Source organism: Nomascus leucogenys, chromosome 3 (assembly GCF_006542625.1).
Source record: "Nomascus leucogenys isolate Asia chromosome 3, Asia_NLE_v1, whole genome shotgun sequence".
NCBI lineage: Eukaryota > Metazoa > Chordata > Mammalia > Primates > Hylobatidae > Nomascus > Nomascus leucogenys.
Window position 1 is genome coordinate 42278477 of NC_044383.1, and position 18178 is coordinate 42296654.

The following is an 18178-nucleotide window of genomic DNA, read 5'->3' on the forward strand; positions in this document are numbered from 1 at the left end:
TATCATCCCCTAACCTCATATGGAAGATTGTTTCTGATGAAGTAATGGGCAATTTCCAAACCCTTGAGGCTTATTTAGAAAGCCTGTATCCAGGGTACCGAAAGCTGCCAATCAGTTGAACCTCTGGATAATGATGATCCCAAATCTTGTTTGATTTTTAAAAAGGTATTATTGCCTTTCAAACTGAGCCAGAAAATCAATGCAGTGCAATTTATAACGATTCCAATAGGCTTTCTCATCACAGCATCCCAGTTTCTTTGGAAGATAAACAGCCCTAATTAAAGTGTGTTAAGAAATTTTTGTCTTGAGCTTCTCAAGAGCATTCCTCATTTTTGGTTTATTTTTCATAAAAATTTACTCAAAGTTGGCCAGACACGGTGGCTCAAGCCTGTAATCCTAGCACTTTGGGAGGCCAAGGTGGGCGGATCACGAGGTCAGGAGTTCGAGACCATCCTGGCCAACATGGTGAAACCCTGTCTTTACTAAAAATACAAAAAAATTAGCAGGGCGTGGTGGCAGTCGCCTGTAGTCCCAGCTACTCGGGAGGCTGAGGCAGGAGAATGGCGTGAACCCGGGATGGGGAGCTTGCAGTTAGCCAAGATGATGCCACTGCACTCCAGCTTGGGGGACAGAGCCAGACTCTGTCTCAAAAAAAAAAAAAAATTACTCAAAGCCCTATTTTATTTATCTATTATTAAATTCTTCATTTATAGCAGTATGAAGACTATTAAGAATTGGATTATCATGATGACCCATGGGCATTTTAATTTTTAATGGAGACCAGGGGTTTACCACAGTCTTGATTGTGTAAAATGTCTTCCCAACTTTGAATTGTGAAAGATGCCCAGGAATGAGCCATTTTCATTACAGCAATGCAGAGGCTCTTTTGCTGTTGTTCATAATCCATTACATGCCCCCTAGGCAGGAGCAATTTTCTTTCACAGAGCTCCTTACCTGGATACACATTTCCAATTTTTTGTTTGTTTGTTTTTGAGACTGAGTCTCACTCTGTTGCCCAAGCTGGAGTGCAGTGGTGCAATCTCAGCTCAGCTCACTCCAACCTCTGCCTTCCGGATTCAAGTGATGAATGTGCCTCAGCCTCCCGAGGATATACATTTCTAATCTGCTTTATTTTATAAACTGAGGAGGCCTTTGCTTATAGTAATAAGAAGATAGTTTTCTGAAGAGTTCTGTTTTTGGTTAAACCACTCAATACTAGTTGAACCCAGAATGGTTTTTCTATAGAGAACATAAACACAAGTTGTATTTGTTTGAATCCTTTCAAGAGCAACAATACTTTCTTCATATTCTCACAACCTCAGGAGTCAAGATTCCTGAATCCAAGCAGATCTCTGGTACTTACAAGCTGTGTGTCCTTGTGGCAGATTGCTTAATGTCTTTTGTTTCCTCCTCTACAAAATGAGGATTATAATAGAACTGATTTCACAGAGGTGTAATAAGGATCAAGTGAAAGAACAAAATTAGAGTGCTTAGCACACTCCACTCAGTAAAAGCTCACCAAATGTTAGCTATTGTTATTTCCACTGTATTGGGCTTTTTATTCAAATCCATGGCGTTTTTAGAGACAGAAATTCAGAGAAATTCCATAGTTACAGAGAACCACCATCAAATCTTTCAAACCTTTGCTCCCAGAAATACTCATATTTCTATTGAGGCCTTGATGTTTTGCCAGCTAACTTACTGGTGTTTCCTATCACTGGTATCCCATGAATAATACCATTCCCTTCTCCATTTCTTGTAACCAAATATGGCAAAACCTCTCCAACAGAAAGCTAGGAAAAGGGGGTGAAACAGAACCAGAGCAAAATTAACTAAACACTCTTTGTCCCTTTTCCAAGTATTTCTGGCAACTTGCGGTTAGTGTCAATACTGGTTAAACTGAGTGTTTTCAGAGATACAGGTAAATGCCTATCTTCACACAAAGTTGACATTTTCATCTCAGTAGGACATATGTATATATATATATATATATGTATATATATATATATACATATAGCACTGTGACATTAGGTTGAGTTGTTGGTACTCTCTCAAGATAGTTTATGTTAAAGAAGCTGTGGAGTTATTGAAAATGCCTCTTTTATCTGCATAGATTCCAGGCAAGATACACCCTGGGGGTGGATAGAAATAGTAGAAGCTGTGGAGTTATTGAAAATGCCTCTTTTATCTGCATAGATTCCAGGCAAGATCCACCCTGGGGGTGGATAGAAATAGTCTGAGTCAGGGGCAGAGAGCAAGTCTTTGTATGACTACAGAAGTTAAATGCACCAACTGATATCACTAACAATAACGAATAAGCACCCTGGGAAAATTATACCAAAGATTACGCAGATACATGACAGGGCTTATGTCACATGACACAGCATGTTGTCAAGCCCTGGAGCAGCCATCCCAGTTGAAGAAACCAATGATAACCTGTAGTTTTTATATATTCATGTTTCTCAGGCAATGGATCATATTGTCCATTTTCAGTATAATGAGATTAATTAACCCATTTGTCATTTCACATGTATCTATCTTCTTGAAAATTCTTTGTAAAGGGATGGCCAAGACTAAATGTGGTGAATATTCCTCCTGGAATCTTTTTCCAACAGATGCTTTGCTTTTCCCTTGCTAGATAACAAAATTTTGAGAAAGCAATGGAGTTGCTGGCTGTGACCTGTGGAAACTTCTAGATTTATTGTTAGAAGGCAAGTCAAAGCACATAATAAATGGCATTATCTATAATTGTACAGTGAACATGTGCAATTGTACATGATGACTCATAAGTTGCATGAGTGACTTATCTGTTAGTGAGTTTGAGTAACTGAGTAGGTGTAACTCATTCTCTTCATCCTTATTTATTTGGGATCTGCCTTTCTGCAGGGACATTTTCCATGTTGTAAATTTTACAAGGGAGTCCCCATCTCTTCTGGAGGCCTACATATTTCCAGTTCTGCTTGTGATTGAGCAGGTGAGTTTAATTCTGGGGTGCAATATTAGAAAGCCCTCTGTTGCCATATAGCTAAACCTCATTCTGCAACTAGATTGCTCCTTTATCTGTGTTATTTCTGAGTCGCTTAACCAATTCTGAACTTGGGCAGAGAAAAAGAGAGCCATATTATTGAACCTTTAAATCCCCAACCTTTATCATTTATTGAGCAACTACTATGTGCCAGGCTCTCTGGTCACATCATCTCATTTAATCTTCGTTATGTCTGTGAGTTTTACATTGTTATCCCCATTTTGCAGAAGATTTGGGGCCAGGGACATTCAGTGAATGTCAATAAGGGGCGGAGCTGGAATTTAAGTGCACAGCCTTCTGATTTCAAAATTTATCCTCTGTTTACTTTGCAGCAGTTTCCAAACAATTTCTACAAATAAAAGATTTCAAATCCATCATGAGAAACAGGAAACAGATAAGATGCTTTGGGTTGTTGTGTGGGTGGGGTCTCAGAGTTCCACTCATCTCATTCTCCCACCCTTCTTTCTCTGTGGCAACCCTGAGTTGTGTTCCTATGGCTTTTCTAAGCATAGTTTTCAAGACACTGCCTTTCTGGATTTCTAAGGGATCTTTGCAACAAGATCGCTCAAGCAGGGGGCTTCCAAGAATTGGTGTACAGTTCTCAGTTCTCAGTCCCAAGTAGAGCCAGAGATATACTGAGAAGAAGTCACTCCTAATAACCAGATCCTTGCCTGTGTGTGCTTAGACATGAGATGCCCTGGTCCTGGCCTGCCAGGCTGTGAGGAAAGATGAGATGTGATGCAGCTCAGCTCTTTGAACTACCCTCAAGGCCAGGCCAATCCTTCCCACATGTGGGGAGTGCTGAGGGCTGAACAGAAAAGAGCAGGGTCTGCAAGGAAGGAGACAGCCTCTAGAAGGCTCTTCATTATGCTGAAGGACAGCCACACGTGGATGGGGCACATTTCCAATGGAAAGGAGTACAAAGCAAGGAAGAACAAATGGTCACATGTCCAATTATTTCCTTTTGTGCAAGTGAAAGGTCTAATTTACAAATCCTGCAAACCATACTGACTGTGGAAAGATTTGGCCATATGGAAAGGTTTCCTACTGTTGCCTTGGCTGGAGAATACTTGTAGTTTAGACTGATTGTCAGAGATTAGTCACGGGGATGTATAACATGAAGTCAGCCTTGCTCCCCTGCATGGGGGCAGAGCTAGCTTGAATCACAAGATGTTTCTGTGAATGTTTACTCCCCTCATTTCCTCTCAGAGGAGAATGATCTCTGAGGCTTTCTAGTAACCAAGTCTTTGTTCAGTAACTAAAAAACATCACTTTGTAGAAGCCTCTAATTATTATCCTGATGACGCTCATCTTAACAGGTGTTACAGTGTTTGCCTTAATTAAGCAGAGGCTGCTTTCATTCCAGAAAGCTTTTATGATTTTAATTTACATTCTGATGGATTCTACATGTGCAGGCTCTGAAGGTTTTTTGTTCTTTTTTTTTTTTTTCTGAGATGGAGTCTCGCTCTTGTTGTCCAGGCTTGAGTTCAATGGCGCCATCTCAGTTCACTGCAACCTCCACCTCCCAGGTGCAAGTGATTCTCCTGCCTCAGCCTCCCAAGTAGCTGGGATTACTGGCATATGCCACCATGCCCAGCTAATTGTGTATTTTTAGTAGAGACAGGGTTTCGCCATGTTGGCCAGGCTGGTCTTGAACTCCTGACCTCAGGTGATCCACCCGCCTCGGCCTCCCAAAGTGCTGGGATTATAGGTGTGAGCCACCGCACCCAGCCTGTTTTCATTTATGGAGTAAGACACTCACTGATGAACAGTCATATGCTTGTACGTCTTTGTATATGCTTGGTCTGAAAATTGACAAAGGGCTCAACAGCCCCATTCAAGAGTAGAGAAGAAAAATTCAGGGTTTTTCTACAATGGTAATACCCAGAGGCAATTGGTCCAGTTGTTATTAATGTGTAGTGAATGTCCCCATTATTTAGCAGCTTAAAACCATTATTGTATTTTGAGAGTCAGGTTTAGAAACAGTTGGACAGTTCTCACTGTCTCTCATGTGGTTGCAGTCAGATATTGGCTGGGGTTGCAGTCACCTGAAGGCTTGACAGAGCCGGATGTCCAAGGTGGCTCATGCACATGGCTGATAGTTGACACTGGCTGGGTTTTTTTGTTTGTTTGTTTTTTAAGTTTAATTTTTTGTAGAGATGGGGTTCTGCCACGTTGACCAGGTCAGTCTTAAACTCCCGATCTCAAGCGATACCCACCATGGCAGCCTCCCAGAACGTTGGTACCACAGTGTGAGCCATTGTGCTCGACACTGGCTGTTGACTGGCTCAGCTGGGACTGTTGACCAGAGGCCCACGAACACATGGCACCTCCAGCACAGCAATCCCATGGTCCTAGGATAGTCCGAGTTCTTACATGGTGGCAGCGGCAGGCTCTCCTAGATTGAGCACCCCAAGAGAATCAGATAGAAGCAGCATGGCCTTAGCTGACAGCCTCAGAAGTTATGCCACATCACTTCCATTGCTTTCTATTGGCTACAGCTGAATCACAAGATAGGCCAGAAGTCAAGGGGAAAACATATAGTTGACCTATCTCGATGAGAAGCACATCAAAGAATTTCACTTACTATGTGCATTCTCCCAGATGACTGAGCCCAGAGATAAGACTTTTCCCCTTTGCTGATTTTCTAGCTAAATAGTAGATTTTCCCTGTCTTTTCCCTTCTTTGTCCAGTACTGAAGAAAGGAACTTTATCCAGTATTCATTTTTTACCTTTAAATTCTCAGTTAAAGAGAAGAAAAAATGCATTTCTGCTCTTTATTCATTGATTTGACAAAGGTGTGTTATTTATAAATGGGTGTCCACCTCCAACAAACTCATGATGCAGCACAGCAAGACAGAGAGCCATGTGTTTTTAGTAATTCTATGCCTGTGTGTGTAACTTGCAATAATAGTGACTATATGAGTGCTAAGAACAATGTTACAGGAATTGGAAGGCAGCGGTTATTTCTGAGATTGGAGGAAGGAGAAAGGAAAGGCAGCTTTTAAGGAGCCTCATCAGAGTCAATCATTGCAGTGTTTTGGGGCTGGATCTCACAGACACCTGGCTTAGAATCAGGTATTTGTAGTGGAGGAAGAAAAATGTAGAAAGAGATTTATTCTGGAATTTTTAACTTTCTGCCTTGTGCCTAGAGCTCTGCCTGGGAGAAAGTGGATATTAATAAATGCTATCTGACAAGCAAGACTCAAAGTCTAATGAAACTATAAACTATTTCAAAATTGCAGACATCTGGCTTCCCCATGTCTTCGTTGTTAGTAAACTGCAAATAACTTAATGTGACCAGCAAAATATTCGAAGCCAAGGCTGTCTGAGCTGCTCAGTGGCCATGTCTTTTTCATGTATTCATCTATGCAGTAAGTAGTTATTGAGCACTGGCCATGAGTCAGGAATGTACTAATAGGGATAAATTGGTGAGCACGATATATTGCATCAACCTTGGTTTTGGAACATGGTTCTCTTTTGTTCAACTATGCTGAACTTGTATAAAGGGAATTGATTAACATTCAACTCAAAACTAAACAGGAGTACTTTCTGGGAGGGAAGTTGATATGGCTTAGATATCATCAAACCTACTCATGGTGAGAATTATACCATCAGAACCACAGAGTGAAGCCCCAGATGCTGGTGTTAGTGCTGGTGTTTGTGCAGCATGTTGCCAGATTAGAATTTTGACTTCGAATAAGAGTGCAGAGATCAGAAGGATCAATGGTGAACCCTTCCTCATATTTTCTCCCAGTGTCATAGAGGAAAATCAATTGGCTATTAATGGAAAACTGAAGATGAGCTTCTGCCTTAAACCAAACTTTAACTGGCACTGTCCCTAATGAACAGAACTTCATATTATGTTTTCTAAAAGTTAAAAATCTCAACAAAGACATTCTCTCTCTCTCTCTTTTTTTTTTTTGTAGATGGAGTCTTCCTCTGTTGCCCAGGCTGGAGTGCAGTGGAATGGTTTTGGCTCACTGCAACCTCTGCCTCTCAGGTTCAAGCGATTCTCCTGCCTCAGCCTCCTGAGTAGCTGGGATTACAAGCATGTGCCACCATGCCCAGCTAATATTTGTATTTTTAGTAGAGACGGGGTTTTGCCATGTTGGCCAGGCTGGCCTTGAACCCCTGACCTCAGGTGATCCACCTTGGCCTCCTAAAGTGCTAGGATTACAGGCATGAGCCACCATGCCCAGACAGGCAAAGACATTTTCAATGCTATATGCCCTTTAGTTCTTCTCATCAAAATGATATGATCCTCCCCCTGAGTAAGCAGTATATCCTGATCTATTTTCAGATTTGTATTTTATATTGTTTGCTGTGATTCATCTTGTTTTCAAAACACATATTCAAATCTCTTTTTAAAAGGGTGTTTACTTATAAGGAAAAGAGCCTCCCTTCCCTGTAGATCCTAAAACATTTTCTGGAAAGGTGGTGTAGGCAGAGGGAAACTGGAGTTTACACATGTATATAATAGAGAAAATGTGAAACTGGGTGTGATAGCTCCTGACTTCAGCTGGTGGTCAACTCCTTCATTTCTCTCTAAATGTAGCTGTTATGTATTTTATAACAGTAAAAGCCATATTTCAAAATTTCTGAGTCTGTTGCTTTTGGTCATTTTGTCACAAGTTGGACTTTGGGACTCTGATCTTGTGCCTGTAGACACTGTAGGGTTAGAGGTATTGGTAGGAAAATTGGGGATATTGGCACATGCTCATTATTCCTTGAAGCCTTTGAGAAAGGGATAGTCTAAGAGGCAAGTTTAGGTGAAAAGTGACTGGCCTGAATGCAGAAAGGGAAGACAGTTGAGTTTTGCTAATACAGACTCTTCCTGCCCATAACCTAGAATCTAAATCGATTTAAAGGCCATAATTTGGAGATTTTCAAGCTTGCAAATCCCAATTTTGTACAAAATTGATGTCCTTCTCCTACTCACCTCCCAAAAGGTAGAGAAAAAAGAAATTTCTCAGGAGGTATGACTGATAAAATTGGGACAAAAGCAAATCTGATTCCCCATGGCTCTCCTTAATATCCCTCACCACACATCCTTTGTAAGACAGGAGGCACCATCTAGCTTAGGTGCACCCAGGAGGGCTGGGATCACAGGTGACATCACCTCTCCCCTACTTCACACCCTCTTCCACCACATGGCTTTTGTTACCAGTTGCCTCAAGGTGGAGGCCATTAAACTTTGTGCTTGAAGGTGGGAAAATCATAGAGACATGTGGGGAGGAGGAGGGATTGTGGCTGTCACAGGCCTCATTCAGACAAGATGACTGGCCACTATCAGTGCCTGGAACTGACCAGAAGTGAATTTCAAACTGATAAAAGTCTGGAACCATTCAAGCCCTATTGTCCTGAGGCCATAGAATCTGTATCTACTGGAAGTGAGCTGTTAAATGCGGCAGCATCCAGGAGGGCATCTTCTTCAATGCTTACCCCAGAAATGGCCATGGAAGACAATGGGCAAGGGAGGCTCCAGTGGAGTGGAACTAGGGACGTCCATGGGGCTGACAGAGAGACTCACTCGATTCCTGGGTCATGGAACTAGTATTTGCTATTGACGCCCTTCAGGAAATAACATGTGCTATGGATCAGTGATGACAGTCACTTTTCTGAATGAAAGGTTTTATTGGGTTTATCTTGGTTTTTTCTTGAAGAGACTTTAGGTTCTTTTCACTCTTGGAAGGACTACATGCATTTTGTGGAAGTATGAGCATTTCTTGAACAATGTATGGAAGCTAGGAAGTCAAAGAGGTAGACTGTGGAAGATAATGGTTGGGTAGTTGTTAGCCCAATAATCTTTCTCCCTGTCTCCCTTGCCAGAAGAGCCATTGTTTTGTTTGAAAGTCACTCAGGCAAGGGGATTGTATTCCTCATTTTAGGGATAAACACTGTTGTTATATGCCAAGTATGGTAACCTCATTCCCTTTGCCAGTGGCTGATTTTTCCAACAGACCTGGATATAATTCTGGCTGATAAGAAGTGGTAGGTTTCTAAGAATTGGGGTTCATGATTTGCATTCTAATTCTTACAGAGGATAAAGAAGAAAAACTACAGGTGTTGATGGAATTTATATTCAGAATCTGTATCTCAAGGCAAGTGAAGAAAGGTCTACTAGAACAGCCCTGGGAATAAATTACTGTTTGCTTGCTTGGTAAAAATTAGAATAGTATTGTTTTCCAAAAATTATGTACAAATTGCAGTAAGGCACTATTTGTCTTTAGAGTCATCGAATGCTATTTGCTGAAATAAACAATATGCAGTCTGATTAGGTTTTTTGAAAGGGTCACTTTTAAGGACAGCTGCAGCATGCTTTTCTTTCAGAAGCTCTGTTCTGCGCAAGGGCAGGAGGTGGGTCATTTGTTGTTTTTCCTACTTCATAAGGAGGAAGCAGCCCGTGCCCTCACTTGAGCTGAGGAGCATAAGAAGAATCTCAATGAAGCCTCCAACTTAATAAGAGCAGTTTCTCTCTTCTGCAAAGTTCCAGTCAGCTTGTCTGATTCAGATATTTTACCATCAGGATCAATAGATCATCAGGAGAACAAACAGCTACTTCTACTATGTTTCTATTACTGATTTCTAGCCTACTTTAAGAAAAATAACATTTAAATATAAAGCTGGGGATACTACTCGGCAATAAGGATGGACTACAGCCCCACACAACAACATGGATGAATCTGACCAATGAGAAAGAAGCCAGACACGAAAGAGAACATCCTGTATGATTCCTTAAAGTTCAGAAACAGGCAAAATGTTCTATGATGTCAGAAGTCAGGAGCATGGCTACTTTGAGGTGAGGGGATACTGAGTGGGAGGGTTGCTAGATATCTTCTGATTCTTTTATGTTTTTTCGTTTTGTTTTGAGACAGGGTCTTGCTCTGTTACTCAGGCTGTAGTGGAGTGGCATGACCATGGCTCACTGCAGCCTCAACTTCCTGGGCTCAAGTGATCCTCCTGCCTAAGCCTCCTGAGTAGCTGGGACTACTGGCACGCACCACCATGCCTAGCTATTTTTCATTTTTATTTTTATTAGAGACGCGGTCCTGCTATGTTGTCCAGGCTGATCTTGAACTCCTGGGTGGGCTCAAGTGATCCTCCCACCTTGGCTTCCCAAAATGCTGTGCTTACAGGTGTGAGCCATCTTGCCCAGACTGTTCTGATTCTTAATCTGGGTGTTGGTTTTACAGGTATGTGTATTTTGTGAAAAGTTATGATTGTGCAGTTTTTTTAGTATGTATGTTATCACTCAATTAAAAGTTTGCCAAAAAACTACAAAACTGACCCTTAAAGGGTATTTGGTAAAATTCATGTGTTTAAGAAAGACATGAGGTGACAGAAGCCAAAAGTCAAAATGTCATATTGGTGGACTTCCCCCTTTGTATTCATTTTAGTCACCCTAAAGCTGTCCAAACACCTGTTTTGGTTAGGGCCATGGTTACAAGTGACAGAATCAAATCCCAATTAGCTTCATCTCAAAGCGGAATTGATTTGAGTCTCAAAAATCTAAAGAAAATGTTGAAAAACCAAGTGTGGGAAAGAGTGGGGATGCAGACGGGCTTCAGGAATAATTACAGCCAAGTTACTGAGGTGCATGAGGAGCCTCCCCTCATTCCTCCTGTGCTGTGTGTGTGTTGCCAGCTTCCTTCTCCTTCCTTGCAGACTGGATCACTCCATATCAGTGGAAACATATCCACCAACCTCATCATTATCTGTTGTCATGGTTCACTTTAGATGTAAACTTGACTGGATTAAGGATTCCCTAAAGTGTCAGGCCTCTGAGCCCAAGCTAAGCCATCATATCCCCTGTGACTTGCACGTACACATCCAGATGGCCGGTTCCTGCCTTAACTGATGACATTCCACCACAAAAGAAGTGAAAATGGCCTGTTCCTGCCTTAACTGATGACATTATCTTGTGAAATTCCTTCTCCTGGCTCATCCTGGCTCAAAAGCTCCCCTACTGAGCACCTTGTGACCCCCACAGCTGCCAGCCAGAGAACAACCCCCTTTGACTGTAATTTTCCTTTACCTACCCAAATCTTATAAAACGGCCCCGCCCCTATCTCCCTTTGCTGACTCTCTTTTCGGACTCAGCCCGCCTGCACCCAGGTGATTAAAAGCTTTATTGCTCACACAAAGCCTGTTTGGTGGTCTCTTCACACGGAAGTGAGTGAAATTTGGTGCTGTGACTCAGATTGGGGGACCTCCCTTGGGAGATCAGTCCCCTGTCCTCCTGTTCTTTGCTCCGTGAAAAAGATCCACCTATGACCTCAGGTCCTCAGACCCACCAGCCCAAGGAACAACTTACCAATTTTAAATGGGGTAAGCGGCCTCCTCTTACTCTCTTCTCCAACCTCTCTCACTATCCCTCAACCACTTTCTCCTTTCAATCTTGGCGCCACCCTTCAATCTCTCCCTTCTCTTAATTTCAGTTCCTTTCCTTTTCTGGTAGAGACAGGAGACGCACTTTATCCATGGACCCAAAACTCTGGCACCAGTCATGGACTCGGGAAGACAGTCTTCCCTTGGTGTTTAATCATGCAGGGACACCTGCCTGATTATTCACCCACGTTTCAGAGGTTTCTGACCATGTGGGGACGCCTGCCTTGGTCCTTGACCCTTAGCAGCAAGTACTGCTTTTCTGGGGAGCAAGAACCCCCCAACCCCTTCTCCTTCACCCTTAGTGGCAAGTAGCACTTTTCTAGGGGGCAAGAACCCCCCAACCCCTTCTCTCCATGTCTCTACCCCTTCTCTGCTTTTCTGGGAGCAAGAACCCCCCGATCCCTTATTTCTGTGCCCCGAACTCTTATCTCTGTGCCCCAATCCCTTATTTCCATGCCCGACCTTATCTTCTCCTTATTTCCATGCCCTTTTCTGACCCCCTTTTCCTGCCTGCTTTCCTGCTTTTCTGGAGGGTAAGAACCCCCGAACCCCTTTCCTCCGTGTCTCTACTCTCTCTTTTCTCTGGGCTTGCCTCCTTCACTATAGGCAACCTTCCACCCTCCATTCCTCCTTCTTCTCCCTTAGCCTGTGTTCTCAAGAACTTAAAACCTCTTCAACTCACACCTGACCTAAAACCTAAATGCCTTATTTTCTTCTGCGATGCCGCTTGACCCCAGTACAAACTTGACAGTGGTTCCAAATAGCCAGAAAATGGCACTTTCAATTTTTCCATCCTACAAGATCTAAATCTTGTCGTAAAATAGGCAAACAGTCTGAGGTGCCTGACGTCTGGGCATTCTTTTACACATTGTTCCCTCCCTAGTCTCTGTTCCCAATATGACTCGTCCCAAATCCTCCTTCTTTCCCTCCCGCCTGTTCCCTCAGTCCCAACCCCAAGCGTTGCTGAGTCTTTCTAATCTTCCTTTCTACAGACCCATCTGACTTCTCCCCTCCTTGCCAGGCCCAGTCACGTCCCAATTCTTCCTCAGCCTCTGCTCCCCCACCCTATAATCCTTTTATCACCTCCCCTCCTCACACCCTGTCCAGCTTACAGTTTCGTTCCTCGATTAGCCTTCCCCTACCTGCCCAGCAATTTCCTCTTAAAAAGGTGGCTGGAGCTAAAGGCATAGTCAAGGTTAGTGATCCTTTTTCTTTATCTGACCTCTCCCAAAATCAGTTAGTGTTTAGGCTCTTTTTCATCAAATATGAAAAACCCAGCCCGGTTCATGGCTCATTTGGCTGCTGCCAATGAGCAACCTTGAGTAAAGCAACCTTGAGATGCATTACAGCCCTAGACCCTGAAAGGTCAGAAGGCCGTTTTATTCTCAATATGCATTTTATTTTATTACCCAATCTGCTCCCGACATGAAATAAAGCTCCAAAAATTAAATTCCAGCCCTCAAACCCCGCAACAGGACTTAACCTTGCCTTCAGGGTGTACAATAATAGAGTAGAGGCAGCCAAGTAGCAATGTATTTCTGAGTTGCAATTCGTTGCCTCCACTGTGAGACAAACCCCAGCCATGTCTCCAGCACACGAGAACTCCAAATGCCTGAACTGCAGCTGCCAGGGGTTCCCCCAGAACCTCCTCCCCCAGGAGCTTGCTACAAGTGCTGGAAATCTGGCCACTGGGCCAAGGAATGCCCACAGCCCAGGATTCCTCCTAAGCCATGTCCCATCTGTGCGGGACCCCACTGAAAATCGGACTGTGCAACTCACCTGGCAGCCGCTTCCAGAGCCCCTGGAACTCTGGCCCAAGGCTCTCTGACTGACTCCTTCCCAGATCTTCTTGGCTTAGCAGCTGAAGACTGACACTGCCCGATCGCCTCTGAAGCCTACAGGACCATCACAGATGCTCTAGGTAACTCTCACAGTGGAGGGTAATTCCGTCCCCTTCTTAATCAATACGGAGGCTACCCACTCCACATTACCTTCTTTTCAAGGGCCTGTTTCCCTTGCCTCCGTAACTGTTGTGGGTATTGATGGCCAGGCTTCTAAACCTCTTAAAACTCCCCAACTCTGGTGCCAACTTAGACAATACTCTTTTAAGCACTCCTTTTTAGTTATCCCTACCTGCCCAGTTCCCTTATTAGGCCGAGATACTTTAACTAAATTATCTGCTTCCCTGACTATTCATGGACTACAGCTGCATCTCATTGCCGCCTTTCTCCCAGCCCAAAGCCTCCTTTGCGTACAAGCCTTACAAGTTAGTTCAGGATCTGAGCCTTATCAACCACATTGTTTTGCCTATCCACTCCATGGTGCCAAACCCATATACTCTCCTATCCTCAATACGTCCCTCTATAACCTGCTATTCTGTTCTGGATCTCAAACATGCTTTCTTTACTATTCCTTTGCACCCTTCATACCCAGCCTCTCTTTGCTTTCACTTGGACTGACCCTGACACCCATTAGGCTCAGCAAATTACCTGGGCTGTACTGCCACAAGCCTTCACAGACAGCCCCCATTACTTCAGTCAAGCCCAAATTTCATCCTCATCTGTTACCTATCTCGGCATAATTCTCATAAAAACACACGTGCTCTCCCTGCTGATCGTGTTCAACCAATCTCCCAAACCTGAATCCCTTCTACAAAACAACAACTCCTTTCCTTCCTAGGCATGGTTAGTGCAGTCAGAATTCTTACACAAGGGCTGAGACCGCACCCTGTAGCCTTTCTGTCCAAACAACTTGACCTTACTGTTTTAGCCTAGCCCTCATGTCTGCGTGCAGTGGCTGCCGCTGCTTTAATACTTTTAGAGACCCTAAAAATCAAAAACTATGCTCAACTCACTTTCTACAGTTCTCATAACTTCCAAAATCTATTTTCTTCCTCATACCTGACGCATATACTTTCTGCTTCCCAGCTCCTTCAGCTGTACTCACTCTTTGTTGAGTCTCCCACAATTACCATTGTTCCCAGAACGGACTTCAATCTGGCCTCCCACATTATTCTGGATACCACAGCTGACCCTCATGACTGTATCTCTCTGATCCACCTGACATTCACCCCATTTCCCCATATTTCCTTATTTCCAGTTCCTCACCCTGATCACATTTAGTTTATTGATGGCAGTTCCACCAGGCCTAATCGCCACTCACCAGCAAAGGCAGGCTATGCTACAGTATCTTCCACATCTATCACTGAGGCTACTGCTCTTACCCCCTCCACTACCTCTCAGCAAGCCGAACTCATTGCCTTAAGTCAAGCCCTCACTCTTGCAAAAGGACTAAATGTCAATATTTATACTGACTCTAAATATGCCTTCCGTATCCTGCACCACCATGCAAGAGGTTTCCTCACTACACAAGGGTCCTCTATCATTAATGCCTCTTTAATAAAAATGCTTCTCAAAGCTGCTTTACTTCCAAAGGAAGCTAGAGTCATTCACTGCAAAGGCCATCAAAGGGCATCAGATCCCATTGCTCAGGACAATGCTTATGCTGATAAGGTAGCTAAAGAAGCAGTAGCATTCCAACTTCTCTCCCTCACTTTCAGTTCTTCTCCTTCTCATCTGGCCACTCCCACCTACTCCCCCACTGAAACTTCCACCTATCAATCTCTTCCCACACAAGGCAAATGGGTCTTAGACCAAGGAAAATATCTCCTTCCAGCCTCACAGGCCCATTCTATTCTGTCGTCATTTCACAACCTCTTCCATGTAGCTTACAAGCCACTAGCTCGTCTCTTAGAACCTCTCATTTCCTTTCCATCATGGAAATCTATCCTCAAGGAAATCACTTCTCAGTGTTCCATCTGCTATTCTACTACCCCTCAGGGAATGTTCAGGCCTCCTCCCTTTCCCACACATCAAGCTCAGGGATTTGCCCCTGCCCGGGACTGGCAAATTGGCTTTATTCAACATGCCCTGAGTCAGGAAACTAAAATACCTCTTGATCTGGGTAGACACTTTCACTGGATGGGTAGAGGCCTTTCCTACAGGGACTGAGAAGGCCACCGCAGTCATTTCTTCCCTTCTGTCAGACATAATTACTCGGTTTGGCCTTCCCACCCCTATGCAGTCCGATAGTGGACCCGTCTTTATTAGTCAGATCAGCCAAGCAGTTTTTCAGGCTCTTGGTATTCAGTGAAACCTTTATATCCCTTACAGTCCTCAGTCTTCAGGCAGCCACCAACTTAAAAAGGACTGGACAATACTTTTACCTCTTTCTTTTCTCAGAATTCAGGCCTGTCCTTGGAATGCTACAGGGTACAGCCCATTTGAGCTCCTGTATGGATGCTCCTTTTTATTAGGCCCCAGTCTCATTCCAGACAGCAGACCAACTTGGACTGCGCCCCAGAAAACTTGTCATCCCTACAGTCTTCTGTCTAGTCATACTCCTATTCACCGTTCTCAACTACTCATATGTGCCCTGCTCTTGTTTACACTGCCGGTTTACACTGTTTCTCCAAGTCATCACAGCTGATATCTCCTGGTGCTATCCCCAAACTGCCACTCTTAACTCTTAAAGTAAATAAATAATCTTTGCTGGCAGGACTATGCTGAACCTCCTTAGGCACTCTCTAATTAGATGTCCTGGGTCCTCCCAATTCTTAGACCTTTAATACCTGTTTTCTCCTTCTCTTATTCCGTTTAGTTTTTCAATTCATACAAAACCGTATCCAGGCCATCACCAATCATTCTAAATGACAAATATTTCTTCTAACAGTCCCACAATATCACCCCTTACCACAAAATCTTCCTTCAGCTTAATCTCTCCCACTCTAGGTTCCCACGCCGCCCCTAATCCCGCTCGAAGCAGCCCTGAGAAATATCTCTCCAAACCATCCCCCCAAATTTTTGCCATTCCAACACTTAACCACTATTTCGTTTTATTTTTCTTATTAATATAAGAAGACAGGAATATCAGGCCTCTGAGCCCAAGCTAAGCCATCATATCCCTGTGACCTGCACGTACACATCCAGATGGCCGGTTCCTGCCTTAACTGATGACATTCCACCACAAAAGAAGTGAAAATGGCCTGTTCCTGCCTTAACTGATGACATTATCTTGTGAAATTCCTTCTCCTGGCTCATCCTGGCTCAAAAGCTCCCCTACTGAGCACCTTGTGACCCCCACAGCTGCCAGCCAGAGAACAACCCCCTTTGACTGTAATTTTCCTTTACCTACCCAAATCTTATAAAACGGCCCCATCCCTATCTCCCTTTGCTGACTCTCTTTTCGGACTCAGCCCGCTTGCACCCAGGTGATTAAAAGCTTTATTGCTCACACAAAGCCTGTTTGGTGGTCTCTTCACATGGACACCAGTGAAATAAAGAACAGGTAAATAAATGATTATTTCTGAGTATGTCATGGAGGCTGTTTCCAGAGGAGATTGCCATGTGAGTCAATGTACTGAGTGCAGAAGATCTGCCCTCAATGTGGGCAGGCACCATCCAATCAGCTGGGGACCCAAATAGAACAAAAAGGTGAGTTCCTCTCTCTCTCTCCTGGATTTGGGGTATACTTTTCTTCTGTCCCTTGGACATCAGATCTCCAAGCTCCAACTTTTAGGCTCTAAAACTTACCACAGTCCTCCACCCCACCCCAAGTTCTCAGGCCTTCAGCCTCAGACTGAGAATTACACCACCTGCTTCCCTAGTTCCAAGGCCTTTGAACTTAGACTGAGCCATGCTACCAGCATCCCAGGGTCTCCAGCTCGTAGACAACCTGTCTTAGCCAATTCCCCTAATAAATTCCTTTTTATCTATCTATCTATCTATCTATCTATCATCTATCTATCTTCTATCTTCTCTCTCTCTCTCTCTCTCTCTGTAGACACACACACACACACACACACACACACAGACACACTATTTGCCCCATATCTATGGAGAACCCTAATACTGAACCTTCCAGCTTCAGTCACCATAGGGAGATTGCTCAGTGTCAAGTCCAAACAATTCTAACCACAGGAGTCAAGAGTCACTAGCCCACCTTGGATTGAGTGCCAGTTAGGTTGGTGGGTCATGTACTATATACAGAAAGAGAGAGAAAAAGAGAGAGAAAGAGAGAGAGCTCCTATGAGAAATATGGCTGGGATAGGTGGCAGTTTCTAGAAAAACAAGTATGTGAGTGTGGAGGAGACAATCCTATAGCTCTCCATCCACTCTAACAATTAGCCTATTGTTTCCATAGTAAAATGGAATTTCTATAAAGATTCACTAATATTCTAGAACCCATGATTCAACATTCAACCATTTGCAAATATTTTCCATTCTTTGCAAAAGCAATATTGTTGGCGAGGCTAGCGCAGGCTAGGTGTGGTTGTGATTTTCTTTTTGGTTGCTGTGCCAGAGGGACCCTTGCTTTTCAGGATTCCCAAGGATTAGAGCTTCCACGTGTCAAAGGTAAGGAAGTAAACAGGATGCATAATTCTTAGGCAGCACGAATGGCTGCAAAAATGCCTTGAGGTTTCACTCAGCCAGCATTTCTGAAGCATCTCCTATGCAGCAAGCATTCTGTAAGGTGATGCCCTCAGCAGTAGGCTGGTACCTCAATAAATATTTATGCAATAAATATATGCTGAATGGAATATGTGTGTGGCATTTAGTGACCTTTGGCTCATTCTCGCTGAAGAGCCCAGCAGCTCCTCGCGTGCAAATGATGCCACAGTCACTCAAGCCCCTGTCACCACTGCAAACACAGACAGCTGCACCTTGGAAGACAGAAACCTGAAACATTTTCATGGGCTTACTT